Source organism: Eucyclogobius newberryi, unplaced genomic scaffold (genome assembly GCF_026437365.1).
Source record: "Eucyclogobius newberryi isolate DKJ021-1_F unplaced genomic scaffold, fEucNew1.0.hap1 SCAF_21, whole genome shotgun sequence".
NCBI classification, from domain to species: Eukaryota; Metazoa; Chordata; class Actinopteri; order Gobiiformes; family Gobiidae; genus Eucyclogobius; species Eucyclogobius newberryi.
This window is the reverse complement of record NW_027315846.1, coordinates 14,186,006-14,212,509: the sequence shown is the minus strand read 5'-3', so window position 1 is coordinate 14,212,509 and position 26,504 is coordinate 14,186,006. Positions and strand designations below refer to the sequence as shown.

The window sequence follows — 26,504 nt, the reverse complement described above, 5'->3', positions numbered from 1 at the left end:
GACAACTTATTTTGGGATATTGCAGATCTAAAAATTGTTCCCATTTGATCAAAACAAGTCCGATTAGGACCAAATTTGAATCAGTTGTTCAACTTTCTAGTTTGGACCAGTTTATGATGACAAAATTGAAATGGGCGCGATAGCGCCCCCTACAGAGTGACCTTTAAATTAACATTGAAGGTCAAAAATTAGTTTTACCAAAATTTTCTAAACTTTACCCAAAATTCTATTTTGGCGTCCCGATCAAAAAAGCCAATCAGACAAATGCCTTAATTTTTACGGCGTAGTCGTAGCGATGACATAAACCTCCCATGTTATCCCTATGGGAAAACCGCTAAATCTCTCGAATATCCACATTTTTCTGTTTCACACTTTAACAAACTCCTTCTAGTGCGTTTTGCCCACCGACCTCAAAATTGGTGTACGTCCTCTAGACAAGTGGGGCATCTAAAGTTATCCAAATTTTAAGGATAGCTTTTACGGTCTCTGTGCGACGGAGCCGCAAACGTTTCCCAGAATTCTGACTATTTGGCCTTCAGAGTGGCCTATAAACAATAGAGTTTTTCCAAATGACATGATATTTTGAACAAAATTCTAATTTGCCATCCTGATCATAAAAGTATGAGAGCCAAAGTCATATTTTGTACGGCGTAACCGTAGCGATGACAGAAACATCCCATGTTATCCTTATGGGAAAATCGTAGAATCGCTCAAATCACCACATTTTTACGCTTCACACTTTAAAAAACTCCTCCTAGGGCGATTGTCCGATCAAGTTCATATTTGGAGAATATCATCTACACAAGCGGGGCATCAAAACGTATCCATATTTTGATTCTAAGTGCTACGGTCTCTGTGTGGCGGACCCGCAAATATATGTCAGAAATGGGAAAACAGCGAAATCTCTAAAATGACCACATTTTCACGCTTCACACTTTTAACAACTCCTTCTAGTGCGATTGCCCGATCAAGCTCATATTTGGGGAAAATCATCTACACAAGCGGGGCATCAAAAGTTTGTCATATTTTGATTTTAAGTGGTACGGTCTCTGTGCCGTGGAGCTGCAAATATACTGTCACAAATGGGAAAACACCAAATCTTTGAAATGTTCAAATTTATGCTTCACACTTTAACAAACTCCTCCGTGGGCAATAGCCCGATCAAGCTTTACTTTGGGAAATATCATCTACACAAGCGGGGCATCAAAAGTTATCCATATTTATATTCTAAGTGCTACGGTCTCTGTGCGGCGGCGCAGCAAATTTGACTGACACTTGTGTTCATTTGCACTGGATTGGCCATGTCCAATGTGTCCCCGTCTGTCAAGTTCTTTTTTAATTCAACACACAATAAGGGCGCCATCTTTATCAAGTCGAAAGCGCAGAGTCGGAAGGCCGGCGGCCCGCGAGGGCCGTTGGATGCCGCTTGCGGCTTTAATTTTTATTATTTTTAGTGTTCTTCTGCTTTTTGAGCTCTAATTTGACCCCCTGAACATGCTCAAAAACTCACCAAACTTTACCCAAAATTCAAAATCGGCGAAAAATTTTGTTTTTTCTGGGCCATTTTTTTTTCCGTTAAAAAATGGCGCGACAGCGCCACCGACAAAAGTCAAAATACATTGCGCCTATGGGAGACGCCCAGAGGTCAACTTTGTCGTAGAGCTACGAAATTCGGAACACGCATTCCTCTTGTGAGGACAAAAAACAAATATTATTGTGGCCACGCCCCCAGAATTACCCTATGGCCGCCATCTTCCTTTGAAAATGAAAACACGCTGTGTTAGCCATTTTGTTCACGTCAAACTTTGACGAACTCCTCCTAGGGCGTTTTGCCCACAGACTTCAAAATCGGCGGACGTCCTCTGGACAAGTGGGGCATCTAAAGTTATCCAATTTTTTGAGATACCTTTTACGGTCTGTGTGCGGCGCAGCCGCAAAGTTGGACAACTTATTTTGGAATATTGCAGATCTAAAAATTTTTCCCATTTGATCAAAACAAGTCCGATTAGGACCAAATTTGATTCAGTTGTTCAACTTTCTAGTTTGGACCAGTTTATGATGACAAAATTGAAATGGGCGCGATAGCGCCCCCTACAGAGTGACCTTTAAATTAACATTGAAGGTCAAAAATTAGTTTTACCAAAATTTTCTAAACTTTACCCAAAATTCTATTTTGGCGTCGCGATCAAAAAAGCCAATCAGACAAATGCCTTAATTTTTACGGCGTAGTCGTAGCGATGACATAAACCTCCCATGTTATCCCTATGGGAAAACCGCTAAATCTCTCGAATATCCACATTTTTATGTATTACACTTTAACGAAGTCCTCCTAGTGCGTTTTGCCCACCGACCTCAAAATCGGTGTACGTCCTCTAGACAAGTGGGGCATCTAAAGTTATCCAAATTTTAAGGATAGCTTTTACGGTCTCTGTGCGACGGAGCCGCAAACGTTTCCCAGAATTCTGACTATTTGGCCTTCAGAGTGGCCTATAAACAATAGTTTTTCCAAATGACATGACATTTTGAACAAAATTCTAATTTGCCATCCTGATCACAAAAGTATGAGAGCCAAAGTCATATTTTGTACGGCGTAACCGTAGCGATGACAGAAACATCCCATGTTATCCTTATGGGAAAATCATAGAATTGCTCAAATCACCACATTTTTACGCTTCACACTTTAACGAACTCCTCCTAGGGCGATTGTCCGATCAAGTTCATATTTGGAGAATATCATCTACACAAGCGGGGCATCAAAACGTATCCATATTTTGATTCTAAGTGCTACGGTCTCTGTGTGGCGGACCCGCAAATATATGTCAGAAATGGGAAAACAGCGAAATCTCTGAAATGTTCACATTTACGCTTCACACTTTAATGAACTCCTCTGTGGGCAATAGCTCGATCAAGCTCATATTTGGGGAAAATCATCTACACAAGCGGGGCATCAAAACTTATCCATATTTTTATTCCAAGTGCTACGGTCTCTGTGCGGCGGCGCAGCAAATTTGACTGACACTTGTGTTCATTTGCACTGGATTGGCCATGTCCAATGTGTCGCCGTCTGTCAAGTTCTTTTTTTATTCAACACACAATAAGGGCGCCATCTTTATCAAGTCGAAAGCGCAGAGTCAGAAGGCCGGCGGCCCGCGAGGGCCGTTGGATGCCGCTTGCGGCTTTAATTAGGCCCGAGCGCCACAAGCTGGCGAGAGGCCTATTAATCTCGTAAGGCCGTGCGAAGCACGGCTGCGAAAGTGCGCACGCAGTGCGCACGAAATCGAGCGCGAAGCGCTCGCCCACTTCCAAACACTCACTAACGCACTCCTTCACTCATGCACGCCCCGTGCATACTAATTAATAGTAGGAAAATGGAACATTACCGTTGTAAACGGGCGAAGCCCGTGCAAAAGTGCGCACTAAACGAGCACTTTACATTAAATGAGTGCCATATAAAGCACTCATTTGCCCTAAGTAGCTCACGAATACGTTCCCCATCTCTTGCATGTTCCGTGCATATAAGCATGTAATGCAAAAATTGAACATTATTACTGTATAGAGGGCCAAAAACACAAAGTGGGCGGAGCCCACTCAAAATTAACGAATGTACCCGTCAGTGACCAGGGACCCACACCATGAGGTAGGAAAGCGCGAGCGCTTTCCGAAAATGTATAGTTTATGATATTTGAAAAATGGGAAACATTGTTTTCGCATCGGAATATTCTTCTTCTTCTTCTTCTTCTTCTTCTTCTTCTTCTTCTTCTTCTTCTTCTTCTTCTTCTTCTTCTTCTTCTTCTTCTTCTTCTTCTTCTTCTTCTTCTTCTTCTTCTTCTTCTTCTTCTTCTTCTTCTTCTTCTTCTCGGGACCAACCCCCCTATTTTTCACCCAGTGAACATTGACGAAAAGTCACAAAAATTTGCACACCTCTAAAAATCGTGCCTCTCTACATTCTGGCTATTTCCCTTTTCTAAAATAAAAAAATTGGCGCGTCAGCGCCCCCAAATGTACCAAAAATGTATTGAGAGATGGGAAATGACCCAAAAAAAATCTGATCGTAGAATCATGAAATTTGGCGCAGAGGTAGATGGTGACAAGAGAAGTAAAAAATATTATTACGGCAACGCCGTCCGCCCAACCAAATGTCGGCCATATTGCTTCAAAAATGGCTAAACATGACTTCGGAGTTTTTCCAAACGTCGTACTTTTACGAACTCCTCCCAGGGCGTTGGCCCTAAAAAGCTGAAATTTGGTGAAAATGCTACTGAGGAGTGGGACATCAAAAGTTATCCAAATTACATTGATCCCTGTCACGGTCTCTGTGCGGCGAAGCCGCAAACTGTGGCAAGAATTTCAGAAATCTCCCAAATTTAACATTTCTGCCGTTTGCGCAGATAAAGTCCGAATTGTGTCAAATTAGAATCAGTTGTTAAACTCTTTGCCCTAAACCTACTTGAAGTGAAATAAATTAATTTGGAGCCACAGCGCCCCCTACAGATTTTATATGGAGGTTAAATATTTAGTTTTGCAAAATTATATGAAATTTGACACACAACTCAATTTTGGCATCCCCATCAAAAAAGTCAATGAGACCCATGTCATAATTGTTATGGCTTTGCCGTAACGATGACCGAAACCTTCCATGTTATTCCAATGGGGAAATCGCCAGAACATGTTTACACTTTAGACTTTCACAAACTCCTCTTAGGGCGTCAGCCCTATTAACCTGAAATTTGGTGAGACTCATCTTCAGGGGTGGACCATCAAAAGTTATCCACATTTTTATTCAAAGAGTCACGGTGTCTGTGCGGCAAAGCCGCACATTTTGCCAAGAATTCAAAATAAAATTGCTTTTTGATGGTAAAACAAAGGGGAGAAGATGTGACAGCGTCACAGATTCAGCAGTAGGCGTAATAAAAGGACAATTGGGGCGCGTTAGCGCCCCCTCCTCTTGCGGCGTGGCGGCGGCGTGGTGGCGGCGTGGTGGCGGCGTGGCGGCGGCGTGGCGGCGGCGTGGCGGCGGCGTGGCGAGGGCCGATCATTGCCGCTTGCGGCTATATTTTCCACTTATTTCTAAATTAGCTATTGACCTTTTATTTGAGCCAACCGACTGCTTTAAGGAAATACATGCTTTATTTTAACATTCATTCATTTATTTCCTACCGCTTGTTCCCATTAGGGGTCAGCTCGTGGCAGGGTTAACACAGAGACATAGACACACAGACGAACATATCCCCTCTCACTAGGGCCAATTTAAAGTTGCATATCTTTGGACGGTGGGAGGAAGCCAGAGAATCCAGAGAGAACTCACGGTAACACGGGAAGAACATGCAACCTCCACCCAGAGAGATCATGTGATGTTGCTCTGACACGGAAATCGAACCCAAAAATCCCCCAAAAGAAGGTGATGTGGGCACCGCGTTTTATTACTTTGAAAACATTTGAGCACCTTGCTAGAGGTGTGAGCGCGCCGAGTTCTTCAAGTTTGTGATTTTTGATGGTACATGCATCTTTCAACATACACTTTTACAAAACGTTGGCACTCCACTGTACAACACCAATAATAGCACATACAGAATACATAAATATGAAAGTACTGTAGCAGGACAGAACGTAGAGCGCTGTGTCCTGGTTCTTTCCAGTGTTGTCTAACTTAATTTGGCTCACTTTATTTGCCAATCAAGGCTAAGAGTAGAGAACCACTCCCCTCGTGAAAAGACAATCGGAAGTGAAGCATCGGCATCTGTGTCTGAGTCGTATTAAAACACATTTTGCTTTCTGCTCACCTGGGAGGGCGTCTGGTTACTCCGCAACTGGGCCAAGAATGGTGCCAACGTTTACAAATGCGTTGTGCTTTATACAGCGTTGCCTAGCACATGATGGATGGCCTTTTCCTGCTCGCTGGACCTCTCTATCACACTCTGTCTCAAATCCTGTATCTTCGGTGGCGCAGCGATGGGCGTCCAGGCCGAATGATTGAGTTCACATCGGGAAATAGACGTAAAGGGCACATTCGGGCGTGTTGAAATTCTGTGACATTCCTATTGCTTTTCCTTGTGGTTCTTTTGACATGGTTTGACACATGTATAGACTCTATATGGAACCGATGGCATTAGTCATGGAGTGTAGGAAATATGTAAGCTGTGCGTGCGATTTAGTAAACGGATTCAGCATTCTGAGAGGAGTTGTAGCTCAACTCAAATCGGCAGCACCGCACTACAAATCATAAGCAGATTGTCAGGCCTGTCATGTTTTGTGATATATTGCTGCAGAAAAATCCAGATGAACGATCAGATTGAAACTACGTCATGCCACTGACACAATAAGCCTAAAGCATGATAATCCCAGTTTCAAGGGAAGACACTTCAATTGAATGTTTGGTCAGTTTTGCCCTTTCAATAAGCTTTCACTTGAAAACATCAAAGTGTATGATATAATTTAATCCTCTTGCCTCCATAGATTTGCATGGTACATGTTTTTTCCATAAAAACATAAAGATCATAAGTTTATTATAAGTTATAACATTATAAGTTTTGACTCCAAAATTGAGGCAACATTTTAATTGTTACCACAATTTTATATAAATACTAAAAGATTGAATAAGATATCTAAAATCTATCTATATTTCTTTGTCTAATATGCTAAGAAAATTAAGCATCAAACCTGGTTTTTCAGTTTCCTATGTTTTTTACTCTTTATTTTTATTTTAAAAACGTTATTTATACTTTCATTTATTAGAAAATTATTTTGCATTCATGCCAAATCTAGTTTCAAATTGAAGATTTTTTTTCCTATTAACTTGCAGTGTCTTGCCTTTTTAAATGTGCAATGTCACTAAAAACATGAGCTGCAAAAAGAATAAGAAACATTTAATAGCTACATTGAGTCATGCATTTTGATAATTTTTCAAACCTTTATGATGCAGATAAAGTGATTATTGGCATACGAGAAACATGAACAACACAAATGTACAGAAATCGATGTACATTTTTTTTGGGATGACCTGGCAAAGAGGACACACAAAAACAAGAAATAAGAACAAGAAAAAAAATGACATTGTAGTAGCACACTCACCTTACACAACATGCTACTATAGAAGATACAACTTATAAGCGACCAAAAATCTGATCTAAATATCCCAATGAATCAAGTACTTGCCTGATAAAACATTACGACATAAGGCACCATAAACTAGTGCATTGCTCAAACCTATCCTATCAGCAGACTCTGTGGAGGCAGGTTTTTCACTCTTGTAATTAATCTACAATAAAAGGTCAGATGATTTATCATGCAAAAAAAGCACTCCTTAGAAATTTGCTTTTGGCAGCTGTCCAGTCAGGCCACTGCTTCCGAGGGAACTTATTATAGACAAATTGATGCAATAAAAACATAAGTAAGAGGGTAATATTTCAGGGTTAATCAAGTCTAAAGGTGTGTGAGTGCATAAGTGCAAAGCCTGCAAAGCTATTGTCTATATCTGATTTCATTATAAACTGTCAGGTTGCATTGTGTAAAATAAACAGTACCAAGCCTTCACGGTTATAAAAGCACTGTTCAGATAAACAAGGGGACAACAACTCAATAACCATTATCAGTTATCTAATGAATTTGCTTGAATAATGGATTTCCTTGTGTAGCTTTTATTTTAATTGAGAAAATCAAATGGTTAACAATGTATTTGTTGTTCTGTTGGCCACGCCTTAGAAGTGTACAACCTACTAGAGATGATCCAGGATATTTTAAAATCTACAGCAAGGTTATGTTTGAAGTAAAGAATAACAATAACAAAGCATTTATCTGGAATATGAAATATGTTTGTGTCACAATTTTAGCCTATACAGTAGTTGTGCTTCTATTTCCATTTGAAAAAGACAGATCTGATGAATTGAGGACAAACTGGGCTCACAGAGATTGTCAATATCAGCTCTGCTATTTCCAATTCTGATCGTAGCACTGATATTTCAACCCTCCCTCTACAGAAAAATATCACAATAAACGATAAAATTTAAACAACTTTACGTCAGCGGATGAATATTTTACCAAATGGACCATAATTGTTGTTAAAATACATGAGCCGTGACAAATAAAAAGTCAAATAAAACTTTGCAGTAGTTAGTCAGTATCTATAATGAGTAAAATAAGTGACTTTAATCTGACCTAAAGAAATAACACAAAAATCCTCATGTATTAAAAAAAATAATATTATTGAACGATAAGTCAAGGGTAATTATTGTGCTTATTTCTAACTACGGATGTTATGTAAGTGAGGTTGGTGGTTGAACAAGATAACAGAAGTAGCTCATATCGTGGTTCAAGAGAATAAACTCATTATGAAGTGCTTTGGGTGTCTTGAAAAACCCTCTATAAATCCAAGTTATTAGTAATATGTTGGTAAAATAACTAGATTCAGAAGTATCCAAGACCAACATCCTGTCACACAAACAATCTACAGCTTTCTGGTGCCACTTTCCCTGATTTGGCACACAACGCCGCCAAGGCCTAAGCGTAATCCACCGCCTCCCCACTTCCCATCACCAGCCCTGAGTTCTATTAAAGCAGGTAATTGAGCTCATTCTGCCTGTGTGAAAACTCATTTGACTTGTAATCAGAATCTGACTCCTCATTTCTCGATGCTGCCGAGTGCCTTTGTCTCCCAGTAACACTTGGTAGAAAAGTGAAACCGCTTACCACATGAAACTCTTGTATCAAATGGCAGACTAATAAACCTTGTAAAGCGTGTATTCTCCCTATGGGTGTGTGAAGGAGTCCACCTAAAAGTCCTTTTTGATTAACCTTTAGATTGCGTGTTTTTGCCACAAGTTGATACAAAATAAACATAATGCAGCAGTAAAAATAAAAGGTCACTGTGCTGTTCCCAAATGCCAGCGATATTAGCCACGGTTAAGGGCAGCCAGTGGAGTAAGAAAAGCAAACATAATAGAAGCTTATCTGGAGCCAAACTACCAGGGATTGTGGCCTGGGCAGAGAGATACTATGTGTATATGCAGTGTTCTGTGGCCAAAGCTGGCACAGAGATTTGTTTATGAGCGAATAAAAGCACTCTCTGCCGTCCTTTGAAAGCTCAGACGAAACAGTGGTCACAAGTCAGTGCCATATCCAAAGGCTTTATAGTTGTTAAACATGTCGCAGTGGCTGGTGGAGATTTGAGAGGAACATTTTAAGTTGCAGCGTTACGATTTGTGGATAAATTATAAGGGCACGCTTCATCAAGGCATGTTGTACAATAGTAGGACATACAGTGTTTAACCACAATGCTTTAGTTCAAGGGTAAAGGATGAGTCCAGTGGGCCAGTGATCAATTATTGCAACTAATCAATCATAGAAAGAGTTGTCGACAAAGTAAGTCATTGAATAACTGTTAACTGGTCCGTACACAGACTCCAAAACATGCCATGATCTGAGAGAAGACGTTTTATTACTCACATAATAAAAGAGCACATAGAAATGAAATGGGAAATGTGGCAATGTTGTTGTTTTTATGAAAATACTCTGCACCAGGAAGTAGTCAAATCCTCATATTCACTGGCCTTTCTCGTTCTAAGCAACTTGTGTTTTGGTCAAAAGAATCATCGCTGGACTAATCGATTTCCAAAATAAGTGTTAGTTGCAGCCGTAATACACTTCAGACGTTGTGTGTGTTTGGAGCTGATCAAGTCATTGTCAGTTCTTTAATTCATGCAGTCAACCTCCTCGGTGCGAGCGTTTTGGTGTTTGTTCAGTGAGTCCCAGGGCTGACACGGATAAACATAAAGAGAACCGTCCATGCAACTGCACCTCATTATGGTAAAAGCTTTGGACTTTACATATTGCCAGAAATGTTACACTGACCTCAGCAAAATAATTGTCCCTTTGAGCTTAAAGATTAAAAATACTACACTTAATATGCTAACCAAGCTGGAATCAGTGCACTGTTGACTTGATAAACACAAGACATTTTTACATTTTTACATCATATTTTAGCAGTGAGACTTGTCCTTCATTTTCAACACATCTGAAGCGCTGATCCAAGGCAAAACTAAGCAAAAGTGAGCTGAGCGGATAAAGGTGAGCTCCAAAATCCATTGTTAAAAGCCCACACTTATGCTTGGTTTATAGATGACACATCCGCAAGGGTCAGCGAGACCAATGTTTGTCATTTACACAAACGCGCCGCCGTCCACAGGAATGAATGATATTCCCGATAAACTACGTTCGATTTCTACTCTCTGCAGCCGCATGACTCTAACTGACTCTAAATGAATATTGCCAAAGTTCTCTCTACTTAATTTGTATTATTTCTGTGCAGAATGAATGTGCATGCGGGAAGTATAATCCAATCTTAAATCTGACAAGCAAACTTCCGTGTAATGCTGTACTAAACCCTGAACCCTGGATTTTACGAGCTGTTGGGCAGCTTGATTATGGCAAAAATTATAACTCCAATTGCTTGTAATAATTGAATCACAATTTTAAATGTAATTCATTGTACAATCCTACAAGTGGAGTACACATATTCAGGATTCTTTCCTTTGCTTTTCAAAGCAACCAACATACTCCTGCTACAACCTTGGTGACTACAAGCAGTTGTTAGTCAGCTACTTACATGTGCAAGCCTTTGGAAGTAAGACAAACAGCAGGAGCATTGAATTCAATACAATACCATTACACGGAGCATGTCTGTCTTTTGTCCAAACCCACACATATAAGAATCATTGGTCCTTCATCTGACTCACTTACAGTATTTTCACACTGTCATCAAGACAAGCGCTCCTTCACCATCAACAGTCATTAAAAACAAGAATGTCCAAGGTTTCTTCTATTTTTTCTTTAAGCTCAAGGGCAAATTCCTCTTTCAAACTATCATCTGCTTTTATTACAAGGACATAGCCTGCAGAGCGTAACTAAGGACAGTTCTCACATATTTTTATTGGACTTGAGAAAAAAACGGCTGCTCCATAAATGATATATAGACATTCCACAGTAGGAATGCAGAGAGCTACTTGCAGTTGCTTCGATGAAGGTCATAAAGAGAGCACAATGTTCAAGGGTCCTGTATAATAAGAGATGTGTGCAGTTGGAAGTAGCTGGTCCTGGACTAACACACTACTGAGATGAGGCATAAAACATAGTGAACTGCCCTTGGTGGAGTTTTAAACCTGCTCCACACTAATATCACCATAGAGACTCCATATATTAATCAGCTTCTGCCATATTTTTGGTCAGGGGTAAATTTAAGCACATAAAATAGGAGCAAGTAAACTTCTATTCAATGCAAAAAAGAGCAGCTTGTTTATAAGATAAGATAAGATAAGATATTCCTTTATTGTCCCACATGGGGAAATTTCATTGGTGCAACGCAGGAAGATACAGAGGTAGATACAGAAGAAAAGAACAGATCACTTATAGGAAGTTTGATTTATTTGAGTTTGAGTTATATTATGCACCTTTGTATTTTAAATGATGACTGTCTTTAAGTTAGGATAAAAGGATTTGTGTTAACACTGCGACGAGCTGGCCCCTTAGGGTGGACCGCCTAAGGCCCAAAGTCACTGGGATAGGCTCCAGTCACCCGTGACCCCTAAAGGGAACAAGCGGTAGAAAATGAATGAATGAATGAATAAAATTATGCTTTTATTTTAGTATAAAATCATATTTGAAGCCCGTAAGAAGCTTGTTACCGTCACCTTTATGTCTGTTCTTGATTCCGGTGATGTAATATGTACAGTATGAATGCTTCTACTGCTAATGCTTTGTGTACTTTGGACACTGTTTTTCATAGTGCACTGCGTCTTGTAACAAAACCTGAGGTCCGACCCATCATTGTGTTCTGTATGCCCGGGTGAGTTGGCCCTCCTTGGCCCTCAGCAGATTGAAAGACTGGTATCTTATGATTTCCAAATCTATTCTTGGTTGATGTTGGCTTATCTCCAGCTGCAGCAGCAGAAGTGAGGAGCAGCAGCAGTTACAGCCCACTCTCAGGCTGCGCTCTCAGGACCTGCGCTCTCAGGACCTGCGCTCTCAGGACCTGCGCTCTCAGGACCTGCTCCAGCGCCCAGGCCCAGGACGCTCACAGGGCAGTGCAGTCTTGGAATGAACTCCAAAGAGTGTTAAAATTAAATGAGCTGATTTCATTGGATTCTTTCAAATTATTTAAATAAACATGAATCAAATATTTCAATCTTTTTAAGACTGTCACTTTTTGTTGATTGTCTGTGAGTGTATGTGAAATGGGTTAGAGTTTCTTATTCTTGTTAAATAAAAGTAAAACATTAATACAACAGTAATTATGACTGTGAATTCCTAAGTTTAGGGTTTTAAATTCTGGCCAGAGTTGAAGCACAACCAATAAGGAATTGGCTCAAACTGAAAACTCCTTTGACAGACGATTGAAAGTTCAATCAGTGACAATGTTCACTATATAGACTACATGATGTTAAGAGGAAAATGTATCTAGTAATCTAGTATATCACTATTTATGGATTAGAGCCATTCATACTAATACAAAACTAGACCCTGAATAAGGGTATTTGAAAAATGATTCAATTAGCTCCTGCACACTTTGCGCGTGCACATTCATTTGGCCAATGCTTGTTATTGTCAGATCCAGGCGCTGAATTGATGTTTCTATTTTGCATATTTTTGCCACCGATGTCACAAATACAAGGTGCTTGTTATGTTGATCTTTATGTTGGTGCCCATTTATTGGTATGAAACATTATAATTGCCCCAATTCCTCTGGCTTACAGCGTTACAGAAAATGACCTGGGTGTTTCCTATGACTGGTGGACCATTAGCAAAGGCACTAGTCTCCCACTGACCGAACACCGCTGAGCACACCCGAGCACACCTCGGGTGCCGGCGCAAGCAAATGGATTGATTAGGCCTTTCCACTTGACATTAATGGTACCCTCACTCAGCAACTGTGTTTGTGAATTTTGTCCATTGGCAACGGCAATCTGATTCTGAACTACGTACATGCAAAACAGATATTAATGGCCTCTACAAAATGCTGTTTTGGAGTTAATAAGCAATGGGCTGCAAGGCTGAATGTTCTTCCAGAAACATGGCTATTTACAAAAAGTTGACTTTTCATCCCCCAAAGAGTTTTCCGACTTGAAACGGTGGCTCCTAAAAACGTATATTTTTTTTATAAACTACAGCGGTTCACCTCGCTCTTTTAAATGTTTATGACACAAGAGACTAAACAAACACACCAAAACAAGAGATAAAATTGCCAAGAGTACAGATGTTTTTGTGAAGATGTTATTGCGTTGGTTAACATTAGGGCTGCACAATATGATATTATTAATATATCTGAATATACTTTTTGACTAGGGCTGCAACTATTATTTTATTAGTGCACTAATCTTCTATTACTTCTTTTTTAAATACATTTGAACTAAATATATCGGTTGAAATATAGTGACTGAAGTAGTTTGTGCTTATGGCTGGGCGATATGTTCATAGAAATCAAATCATGGTCTGATTTCTGTGACAACATGCTATTTTGGTGGAACTGTCATGTCGTGATCCCAGTATTCGACGTTGCATTCAGCTCTGTGCTTAAAAACAAACATGTTTCCCCCTCCACTCCCCCCAGAGGCCTGAGCGAGGGAGAGAGTGCACTTTCTGAAGAAGCTGAAGCTGGCATTATACAAATACTATGAATCATGATGAAAATGGAGATAGATTTAGATCACATTCATTTATGATAGACGTGTTACATTTGTGTACCCTCCCCCACCCCTATTTGTGCTTCAGGCTTATTTTTAGTACAACCATTAAAAACAAATAAATCTACCTGGAGTCTGTTTTAAGAGGTTTATTGTTGAAATTATGTTTATTTTCAGTATAAAAGTGACCAAACAAGGGCAAAATTTACGATAAAAAAGGCAAATTTAATAATTGATGACTGAAGGCCGCCACACACTGTGTCATAATTTGGAACTATTTTGGGAGCACCATAATGCATGCCTGCCAGCAGCTTACTAAAGCTAATTAGTACACAATTACACGACTTTATGTAATCATGTGAAACTCCAGCACCCGGTGTATCACATTGTCAGCTGAGAGGATGTGTTCAAGAATCTGTAAAAAGATTCGCAATTTTAGCCAGGAAAAAGTTATTCATGTATTTTTTTCCCCAATATTGACACTAATTAGAATCAACAGCAATTAGCACGTTTTTATGAGCCAAACCATATCTTTGGATTTTACAAAAGGAGCCCTGCCAGTGAAGTGTATTCACTACTATGGTTTAAAGATGTGTTGTAAATTATAACTATAAAACTATATTTCTTAACAACGTTCCAAAATGTCTGTTCCAAAGTGTGTTAATAAAATATCTGTAGGCCTCTGAACCAAACATCCTCAAAACATGATGTTGTTTTGTGTGTGTACTTTTTTACATTTAATGAGCAAGTGGACATTTTTTGCAGAATACAATTCTGAGTTTTAAGACTCAATTATATCATCCCATAACAGTCCTCCAATTGCACGTAAACTGTGTTATTATAATGGCAAGCTCTAGAAGTGCAGAATTCTTAATGAAACACATAAACATTTCCAAAGGAGAAATTACAAATGCACCATCACAGAGAGCATGTGTGGAGAACAATTGTCAACTGTAGGCAGTCTGGTGAGAAACTGTCTGACAGCATTTCCAATAAAGATGTGAAAAGCGATTTACATTTGTAGTGGTGCCAAGGGAAGCATGCAGCTGACTTACAGAGACACAGGCCTGTGTGACAAGGACAGAGCCCATCACCGAAGACGAGGCAAACCAGAACACTCAGAATAAGAGACCTGCAATCCATTTATCAAGCACGCTGCTGTGGAGACACGGCTTTCAAGCCAAACTGGGACATTGTCTTCTTAATGGCTGTAATTTATAATAGGGCACAAAAACTTGGAAAAGAATACATCGGGAGAACCAATTAGTAGAGATGCTTCAGCAATTCACTTCTGCAAGTTTTCTCTCACAAGAACTATGAGGAAAGAACTTCACAAAATGTGTTAACTAATGGCGTTTTACGATTTTACATCAACAAACAAATGTGTGCATTTTTAATGTGGGTTTGAACTATTATACTTGTTTACATTTGTTGTTGCTAATTCTATTTGTCATAATACTACATGAATGTAATAGGAACAGAGGTCTATAAGGTGGTTAGCTGGACTGGTTCTAAGTTTAAGATGTTTAACCCTGCATTAAAGAAGCGTTCTCAATTCAGATTCAAAGACTTTTATTTATTTTCTGTCAATATTAGAAATGGCCAGAGGTTGTTGTGATTATGTAAAAAGGCACAATTTATTACTATGTGTGATTGCTATTAAATACAGGGGCATTATGTTACTTTTATGCTATGGTATTATATATTAGGGGTGATTTAAAAAAACATTGTGATATGGATTACCACAATAACGATAATATTTCGATATTTTATTCAGTAATATTGAAACAAATATGTTCTTGCCTTAATGTAGTAGTTAAACTGTCCAATAAAACTTAGCAGTGACAAGACCAAACCAAGGCAAAATTAGGAAAATCATGAATAAAATCTATACATTTTCATATAAAAAACCTGATGGACCTTGGTGCTATGATAAAATGTGTATTATGTTGATTATTGTGTTAGCCAGTATTAAGAAATTGATCATTTTGTAAATATTGTATTAATATCACTCATTCCATTAAAATGACATCAGCAGCTTCGCCACAGGACAACCACTTGTCATCTCTGTATTCCCTGATGACAACTCAATGGCAGCCGGATCTACAGCAGTTTAATGTAAACACAAGTGGAGATTGGCAGGTGACATTTCAGATCTGGCCATGACGCTCACAGCCTTAACAGCAGAATCGAGGAATAATAAGAAATATACATCCACATAACCTCTATCCCCTTTACTTGTGTATTCTTCCATTTTCCCACAGACCATGATTCCTTGCTGCTTCTCGTGTCTAGTCCTTCAGGAGGCTGTTGGCTTTAGCAAGATAAGCATGTTCTCAGTCACGGCGTCGCCAGCAGAGCCTGAATGTTATCACTATATTTTGAAAGCAGAAGAGAGCTTTTCATTTTGAAATCTCCAAAGCTAAACAGTTTTTGTGGCTAACCTTGGGGCCCACTGCGCGTCGCCGCATTGAGAGATAGATCTTTACTGCACTGCCAACACACCGAACTGGGACTGAACCCGCACAAGACCAAACCAGACCAGCACAAGTGTAAAGGAAATACATGTGCAAATAAGGAGCATTACATTCCGCTATGAAAATAAAAAAATAAATGAAAACCACCAATGGAACTGTCAATCATTGCCATTGTACACATTGCAAATTGGCCATTTATTTTCATTCATATAGTATTTATCTTCATTGTTCTGTGTGAATGACGGGGTTTAATTGAGAAGTTATATAGGTTGCAACCAATGGCAGGGGGGGGTATTATGTGGACAGGCCTAGTAATTACAGAGACTTTCTTTGTCATGAGCATCAAATTCTACCAGAATTCTGACCTGTCAACCTGAAATGTCTAATTTAGCTTCCGTAACAGTATGGACAGTAAAACCCTCTTTTTATGGATATTTAATAACCTGTCACAATATATGAATATATTTTTGGAACCTCAACCTCAGCTGCTAAAAGGGGAATCTCTTCTTCCTGAACCTCCCACAGTGTCAGAATGGATAAACATTGTAAAAGAAATAGATGCAATGGAAGCGATCATCTTCTCCTTCTCAGAAACTGTTGTCAAATTAAGGTCCAACTGGGTCAGAAATATAAAGACGTTACAAAGTCAGTGCTACTTTGTGGAGGTCTGGCATAACTAATCCCATACATTACTGTGGAATGATTGTTTTATTAAATATTTCGCTCTCTAGTGGTATAACAATGTGTGTACATGTATCTAACTTTTGCAACATCAAAAACAAATAAGTGGATGGGAATAGTAGTTGTAGTAGTTTATTTTCTAAAGGATATTTTGGCCTGTAGGTTTTATTAGACAAGACAGTGTAGCGTGAACTGGGAATGAGAGTCAAGTCACAAATTGTCAGGAGTCGGGACCAGATTCAAATAAACGACGCAGTGGCCTTCTCACACGGACCCACACAAAAATATAAGTTGTTCTAATAGCGAGCCCTGTATTTGTAAACCGCTATCTGAGAATAAAGAATACAAACTATATACAGTATAATTCTGACCTGTCTCCAGCTCCAATTTAAACTAAAAGGACAAAGGTTTTAAGAGTGAAGACGTTTCACCGCTCATCCAAGTCGCTTCTTCAGTTCATCTGACAGAGACCTGGTGAGTCACTGCTTTATAAGAATTCAAGAATATCATTTTCTTTAGCTTTGGAACTCTACACAGGCACTGTAGTAGTAGTATTATTAACAGAATAACAGAAGTTGTAGAAATGTTGCTGCACTCTGCTGTTCACGTCAATACAATGGCATATTTTGATACATCATGGAAAGGGCTTTATGTTTTTGATATTTTGAAAAACAGCATAAGGCTTTTTTTTATCCCCTAAATAAAAAAAAAAACTGTGTATTTTATCAACAGCACCTAAAATATCGATGTGTCGTTTTGGATATACAAGCGGCGCCACGCTGTCAGCAGTTGGTGATTCAAAAACTTTCCTGCCAGGTCTGGTTTTAATACAATATTAAAATGATTTATGGACCCGCTTGGACTGCAGCAGCACAACCACAGCAGACTACTATTATAGCTCTACAAAGTATCTGGACGTATTATAATCTTGCGGCGTTAGATGATACGATCCAGTATAGACGGTAAAATGTGTTCACAAAAAATGGCAAAGGCTACGATAATGCTACCATCATTTCTTACTGTACGTTCTATAAAAGACTATAAAAACTTTTCTATCGTTCTGTAAAAAAGTAGCGATGCTTCTGTCGAAAATTTAAGATTCAGATTGAAGGCAGGGTTTCATTAAGAGTTTGGTTCTTGTGGTGAAAGAGGTCGAAGCCTGAAGCTGCAGACAATTTTTCAACTGTCAAGACATACAATCTAGTGAAATGGTGGGTTTTTAGAGGCACAAAGCAGAAGATGTTGAAGAAAATCCACCTTAGACCATTATAATACGGTAAGTACAATTTCATCTCGGCAACAAGTGTCAGCACTATTATGAGCAATTACATAATTTACACAAACAACCACAGCAAAAATGCAAGAAAATATATGTAATACCGTATTAAGTCGCACCTTTTTTCATAGTTTTGGCCGGGGTGTGACATATACATATATTTATACTTATATACTTATACTCCAGAGCGACTTATATGTGATATTATTAGTTATCTCCACACTTGCAACCACATTTCATACTCCAGTGCAACTTATATATGTTTTTTTCATCTCTATTATGCATTTTTTGGCTGGTGCAACTTATACTCCGGTGCGACTTATAGTCCGGAAAATACGGTACCTTTCTAAGAGTATAAAAGTATGTTGCTTTTTGCTTTACTATGCGTTATGGAAGAAAAATGTGGACACCTGGTGATTAAACTGCTCTGAACGTCCTTTCCAGCATGAAGCTAGTTAACACAAAAGCGAAAGGGTGAGATCAATGTCGACTGTTCTCTGAAAATGACTGTAACAAGAAGGGTACATTGCACCCCATTTCAGTGACAGAAGAGCTCTCAGAGTGAGTCAGAGGGGTGAGAGGTTCACACAGCCTTTGTGTGGAAGAATTTGACTTGTCCCAGAAAGAAGAGAACTGAGTCGTCTTCAGAAAGGATCCTACTCTAAGAACAGGACACACCTGCGCCGCGAGATGTGAGCTAGTGTGTTGCAAAGTCACTGCAGATGCAACTATAAACCCAGGACATGCTACATATTTTCCATAAACGTGTTCATCATTTGTTGATCTAGTTTTGGTCACAATCATCATCAAACTCTTCAGCACCACAAAGACAGACCAATGGATTGATACAGTTAGTTTTTATATCAGTCTTTACTCCAGCTAGTCCTTTTTTTGGACATTTTAGAGCAAACTATGTTAATTCACAGCTTTGAGTGCCGCCAACTGTGGTGAAACTCAGCCACTGCATTTTGAGAGGCACGTGACATCAATGCCTCTGACATCATGCGAGGCTCATGCTGCAATCATAGGATTTTGGCAATATCTACATAGTCATCTGACAACGTTGTATTGGCTATAACATGATTTTGTTTTTATATTACACACTGATGGTTCCAGCTACTTTGTAAATAAAGAAGCTAGAACTATCAGTGTGTAATATAAAACAAAATCCCTCTCAATGAGTGTCCATGTTGTCCTCCAATTCCAAACAAAGTCCTGTTACTGTGACGTAAAGTCAAGAATTCGGAGTATAGCAATTTTACATTATTTTCCGAGTTGAAAATCCGTCCGAGGTTGGTGTTCATGCTTATTTTCAAATCTTCTGAGATCACATGAACGCAACATGAGCCCCACTTATACACACAGAGCTAAAACAGCTGATAGCGTGAGACTGAGATCAACATTTCAGAAACACATTTTGACATCCTTCTCTTCCGTCACATCTACCAAACTTTGTAAGCAGAATGTTTTTGGAGTTCTTGTTCCTCCAATACCACCTCACAGGAGCCCTCAGTCTCTAAGCCCGGTGAGCTGTGGGGCCTGGAGACGGAGGCTTTTAAAAGAAAAGTTGGAAATCGTGCAGCATGAGTGGGCTGAACTGCTGACTATGATGAATGAACACAGCATTAAATGACAGGAGCTACTGTATCCCAAAACACACAGCTACAACAGTGCAGGCTCAGGGGGAGAGGAAAAGGCCAACTCATACACTTTTAGAACAAAACAGAGCAAATAAGGCACCGCAGCTGTTGTAGGACCCACACTGTATTTTATAGTATAATGAAAAGAGAGCAGAGGTCATTCTAGATCCATAATTCTGAAGTAGATTAAGTAAATACTTCGGTTTGGAGTTTAAGTTTAATTTCTAGCTGTTTAAGTAAGTAATCATTTGTAGATAGAACCTTTCTGAATTATTATTATTCCTTTGGAACTGTAATGTTCAATCTACAAAACATGTCAAATACAAGCATGTATATTCTAGTGATATACTTATTTTCAATCAAACAACCATTTTAGACAATACTTTATATACATTTAAAAGGAAAATGTGAAACATTTCGACAATTTGACTTACATGATTAAATGATTAACCATGACCTGTATAATAACTTTAATTTATGAAACAAAAAACATAAAAGTATCCAGATAACAGAGTAGATAAGTAGAAACAATCCTCTTTAGTTGCAAGCTTTCGTTTAACAGATAACTATGTTTTACTTGTACAAGCCATATTAAAAGGAAGATTAAAACTTGTCTTTAAAATGATTAAGTGCATAATCAAACAGGGAGATTTACAGAATGTTCAGTGTCAATGACTTCAGGAATGAGTGCACAGAGACTTCACAAAGATGGAACCTCAACTCAAAGTTATTCTTAGTTCTGATTGGTGGCGTGATGCCTCATTTGTCCAGGTGTGATTCAGTTGTAGTCAGTTTTTTGGGGAAAATACAACTGAATCTTTTTTTACTAATTGCTGATATGTTTAGGCAAGTAGAACCTCATAATGCCTTATAAGGGAATCTTTAAAATGGAAACTGTTTTTGTAATAAAATTCTCATAATTGCACCAAACTCTATAGAATTTGGATATAATGTACAATAAATGACACAGGAACAAGAATATATGAGTACATTAATTGAATCTCATAATTCTATAGGGAGGTATGTGGAAGATTACTTAGAAGTAGACTTTAAATATATATGTGTAATATCAGAGGTAGTACTGCAACACAAGACACAAGAGCATTAAATGTATAGAATTACCAACAAATATTGCTATGAGTGCAAATATAGACTAGCTCAGACATTCCATAAATTACAGCCCAATTGGCACCAAGTCTGATTTAGGCATGTGCGCTATGCTCAGGGAACAACATATTTATGAACACTTTGAGTGTCCTCCTAGACATAATGTAGCCGATGCCTGATCCATAATTATTGCTCCAAATATATCTCCTTGTCTTAAAGTATTCTCATGTTACACATCCGCAGCCCTGTCCCTGTGGCCGTATTGGTCAGTCAGCAGTGACATCTTAATGTTGGGGCGACTTGTGTTACAGAAAGCCAAGGAGCTGACGCCGCTGTGGGCCTCAAGACTGCACAATGGGCTCCTACTTCAGAGACCGGCTTTGATGTACAAGTGCAGGCAAAGTCTCTGGGTGAAAAGAGCTCCAGCAGGGAAGTAAAGCACATAAGAAAGACACTAAGGAGAAATATAGTGTGTTTTGCTGGTAATCGTAAATCTGTGATAGAGACAGAGGAATATGAGGATGATTATGAGAGTGACAGGGCTTTACAGTTTAAAGCCCCGGGGACATGTAGAAGTCTTTCTCATTCCCAGTATGGACAGGTCTTATGTGGAACCTCCAGAATTCACTCACTGTGGGCACAGATAGGTTCTGTTTATGAATTGAAATAAAAATGTTCTTTAAACTGGCCAAATTAGATAATAAGCTAATTGCAAGGAGAATGACCTTGTATGATTGCACATATCTGCGGCAGCCCAGTTCTATCATATTTCAAGAGTATAACAATGAAATGAACAGTGAGAATGGAATTTAAATGAACTTTTATCAGAATTGTACTAAACTATTGCCATTTAATTGAATTTGCACATTGAATACAACCTGCTTTACATCATTCACATGTTTGTGTTTCGTTTGTCTGCGTGTGCCAACTAAAGCAGAACAAAAGAGGTAGTAAATGAATCTGCCTATGCAGTTTTTGATGCACTGTTAATGCTTTAACATGGCAGCAACAGCCCAACTGCTTGTCCCTGCAATTTGAACAGCTCAGTACTCTATTTGGCTATTTAAGAACTTATGGAATTTTGGCCTTTTCTTCTCCTCTGAATTACACTTGGGTGCCATTATCACTATTCACACCTTGATTACTATTTAAAATCCGTCATCACAAAAAATCTCATCCATGTTTACACTTGGCATGGTTCAACAGCAGTGCATTTTTGATCAAAACCAAACACAGGCTGTAAAGTTCTCTCCAGGGCCACCTCATTATGTAACAAACCCAGTGACACCGAAGAGCGTGCAAATCTCCGGGCTCCACCCCAGCAGCTGATTCGGCACTCTCTGCATGAAGTGTCAGGTTCAGTTGGTACATATGCTGCTTCTCACAGCGGCTGGAACACAAGAACGCCAGCAGCCCCGTGCACTGACAACACGGGCTGTGATTAAAGTCATTTGGGAGCTGCCTCTCTCAAATAAACAACAATTTGAGGTGTAAATGCCCCACAGTGGTGTCCCGTTCCCCAATAAAGCTCAGGATTTTACAGTAGCTCAAACACATTTTAGAAGAGTGGTCTCTGTGGTTCATTGCATCCATTTTCCAAACTGCTATTGTTTTGGAGAATTTCTTTTTTATATTTATGAGCCATTAGGAACATTAATCTTTTATGTTTTTTTTTTGGAATTTAAATTTGAAACACATTTTGAGTTTAGATCTAGATTAGACAGTAGACTTAATTTTGTTTATAGGCCAGTAAGTTTCCAGTTAAGCTTTAGTTTAATTCTTAGTCTTAGTCTTGTACTGATTATAATGCCTAAATCTGAATTTGAACTTTTACAGATGATTTAGTTTAGGGGTAAAAGCTTTCAATCACTAAGCTAGAAAGTCTCCAAATAAATACATCTTAATGCAGTGCAAATCAAAAAGAATCACCATGGTTTAATAATTGTATTATTTTGTTTTCGGGCCTGAAGGTTCCACTAAACAGCACAGCCGCTGTGAGAAATAGGAAGAGAGAGGGTACATACATTTGGCTAATAATTAACTTAACTCTAGGTTGGTTAAAAAAGCAAAATAAATCCTGGCAGATCCCACACCTCCTCTGCAGGTGACGTCTAAACTCCTCTTAAGAAGGGGTTACTAAGTGAAGGACAAATTAAATGAATTATAAGTTAAATGCATTCACTATTTCAGTCAAGGATGCACTATATTGTTTTATCACACTTGCTGAAGGTAACTATTCTTTTTTTATCCTCATGTTTTTGCGTGAGCCTCCCTGTCGGAACTGTCTGTGAAATAATGGCCCCTCGGGGATCTAATAAATTGTTGAAGTTGAACAGTTGAGGCCGGTAATTGAACCCATGACCCAGTGACAGCAACCATCGTGTGCAACAACCCAAGCACTACACCACTGGCAAGCAACCAATGGATTTATTTCAGTTTAAAACCTTAGTTCTTAGAAGTAGTAGTTTATTTCAAATACTGTTATTTTTTTTTCTATTATTATTTAGTCAGTACTTTAATGCAATAAAACACAAACAATATGTATGCTTCTGCTTTTCGGTCAACCTGAATAATGTGAGAAGGTTCTTCACCACTTAATTTTGAACTTTTCCAAATGACACTGGGGCCACTTGATTAATCCCATCTCAAATGTCCGCTATTTCTCTCCCTCTTAATATTCTCCATTAAAGACACAACATTCAGTTATTCAGCCTGAGCTTCTCCCGAGGGTAAAGACGGCCTACTTCTACGTGCATCCTCAGCATCCATCTGGTGCTGCCGTAAATAGCGTGTTTGCTTGTGATCGCAGGTTATCTCATCTGTCAGAGCGTCTCTATCAATTCTACGGGGCCGTCTCGACAGAAGGCATTAACCCCGCTTTATCACCCAGGCATCCAGCAATGACACCACCATCACAATCTGTAATAGTAATATAAGCCTATTGGTCGGCTTTTGCTTCGGAGGTAAGGGGAAATCTACCTGCTAATAAATAAACATTCAAAGACTAAGTAAGAACAGTGTAAATGTGTACTAGAGTTATGTTTGTGCTGAATATCAATGAATATGATCTCAGTGGTGCTACACATACAGAGAAAGCTGTTGTCTGAGCCACACCCCAATATCTGACGACCAATAAAGTGGAGAAGTGAAAATGTGTGAGGACAACAAATAAAGCTCTATTCAAAACTATTTAGCAAATCATGAGATGTTGTTATCGTTATTATTGCATTTGACCAGATTTAGTTTACACTGTCACTGCTTCACCAAGAGACAATAAATGCTGAACATATTTGGTCTTCTCAATGTTTCTGAAAAAGGTTCTCTTAAAAGTATGTTCGTTTTTTTGTCTAAAATGCATTTCTTTAGTTTGTGTAGCTATTTTAGTTCATATCCAACTCTCTTTCTGATGCCATGTCTACTTCCCACCATGCATTTGAGGCCTCTCAAACAAATGCATTGACACAACACAGAGGGTACTTGGTGAGTCATTTTGCGTCATGACACTTAAACTGCTTGTAAAACATTTATGAAACGCAATACAAACACTGACGTGAAGCCTCTGTGGCGGCAAATTGCGCATTGGCTGAAAACATTCGGGCTGTGTTGGCAAGAGGCTGAGGCAAGGCTGAGGCTGTGCACGCTGTCCATGGTGCTGAACTCTCATTACGCATGGAAGCATAGCTGCCACCCGTCAGTGCCCTGCTCCCACTGCTCTGTGCGCGCACGGGAAGGGGCTGATTACAGTGGGTGGTGGCGGTGCAGTGCTGCCCACGGTGCCTTATGGCAGAGATCGATGGCTTATCCACACATATACATACATACAAACACACACACAGTATACACCTAACACAAACATTTGAATGGACTGCACAGAAAGTGAAATCAAGCTGAAATGATATAGAACCACTTCTTCTCTCGCAGCTTTCCCTTCGATCCCCGTATTTCTCCGTTTGCTCACGCACAGGATTAGTATGCGTGGGACACAACTAAGCAACCTTTGGTTCGTTTGAGCTAATTGTGCAACACACGCGGTGCATTAGTAGTCCACAATGTTGAACTCCTATATGGACAGATAATTCTCCAGCAAACAATGCACCATGCAATTTAACTTATACAAGCAAACAACAGACCAACTGGCTCGTTCTCAGTTCTTACCTTGATCGAAAGGTGTGCATCCATGTAGCTCCCCTCCGCTCTGTTGGCTTCCCGTGCTGTTTGCAGCTACAGCCGCTCCCTTCTCGTTCCTCTGCTAATAATTCCAGGAGACAAGCTGCAAAGCAGATTGCCGTTCCCGGCGCACATCTCCTCTCACTTGCACTTTTTCAGGAACTCCTTTTCTATAAATTCTTAACCCATGCAGAGTGGGTTCTTCACTACGGGACTGCGCAGATCACATTTGTAGTTTCTAAACCAAAACCAAACTACTGTCTGTGTATATCCAGGAAAATGTTGGAGCGCGGTTACGTCTCTCCTCGAGCGCAGTTGGAGCCGCGGTATGTCCTTATGTTTGAAGCAGCGTTCAGGGAAAGCAGAAAAATAAGATCCGGGAAAGTTAGAGGTATAATTCTCCACTTAAATCCGCGGTGTGGTGAGAAACGCTGCACTGGACGAGTCAAAGTCAAGCCCCAGCCGGACGTGAGAGAGTCAGGACAGACGCGAGTCAAGTGGGCATGTAAGAGCGAGTCCTTGGCTGACGCACGGGAGGTGGATCCGGGGCTGCGTTTGGCGCGGTCCGCAGCTCGCAGGCTTCAGCAGTGTGTTGTCAGGAGAAGATTAGGAGCCGCCGCGGATTAACGCGCGTTTAGCGGTGTTTAGCGCTGCCAGGTACACACGAGAGTGGCCAATCAGAAGAGACCTGCTCTGCGTCTTGTTTGTCCGTTTACAATGAGAGAAAAAGTGTTTTGTTTTTTTTCCTCCATCTTTTCAAATGACACTCTGCGACAAGAGGTATTGCTAAACACATTGTTATTTAAGTGTATGCATTTATTTATATTTATTTATTTTCCTCACGTTATATTAATGCAAAGTTATCCCGTGTGTGTTTGCTCATACAACGCCTCTGACTGTACAGCTTTGTCACACTGGGGATGTCACTAGGGAACCTTTGTCCTTGGGACTGCCTTTCACACTCCACCTGAGCAGAATGCATCACTCATAATACCGGGAATCTAAAAAGTTACCTAACAGAGATTAGTTGATGTATTTTCAATCACTCTTTGTAATTATTGTTTTCAGGTTTATGTATACATGGAAAAGGGTAAGAAGATAACCTCATTATACCGTAATTTCATAATACATGTAATGATAAACGCTCCCTGCAGACATCCATCACCGTGCACCGCACATATCTGGCTGGAGACTCGACTCTGTGCTGCCCCCAGTGGCATTAATCTGCACTGCTCTGTTCAAATCCCCTTAAAGCGATATTCACTCAATTTCTTCACACTATTTTTAGAAACCTAAATTGGGACTTTGTTTTAAGAAAAAACATATAGAGGGTAATTCAAATATTGATGCTGTATTGTGGCATTAACAGTACAAAAATACTTTAGGGATAAGAGCAGTCAGGGTAGCAGAGGTTATGGGGGCGTACTATGGTCACTTATAGGAGAACGGGGGGTTCTTTCTTTCTTATATATGGTTCTTTTTTCTATCG

The 26,504-nt window shown here is 39.5% G+C and overlaps 1 protein-coding gene across 1 annotated transcript in view; it reads right to left on the bottom strand.

The window, feature by feature from the left end:
- The window catches only part of LOC140370560 (leucine-rich repeat and fibronectin type-III domain-containing protein 2), a 150,953-nt gene extending 125,339 nt beyond the window's left edge, over positions 1-25,614 (bottom strand). The window contains exon 1 of the mRNA XM_072457736.1: positions 25,004-25,614. The gene's annotated coding sequence lies outside the window, so the exon portion shown is untranslated. The remainder of the gene's footprint in view (positions 1-25,003) is intronic.
- Between the last annotated feature and the right edge of the window lie 890 nt (positions 25,615-26,504).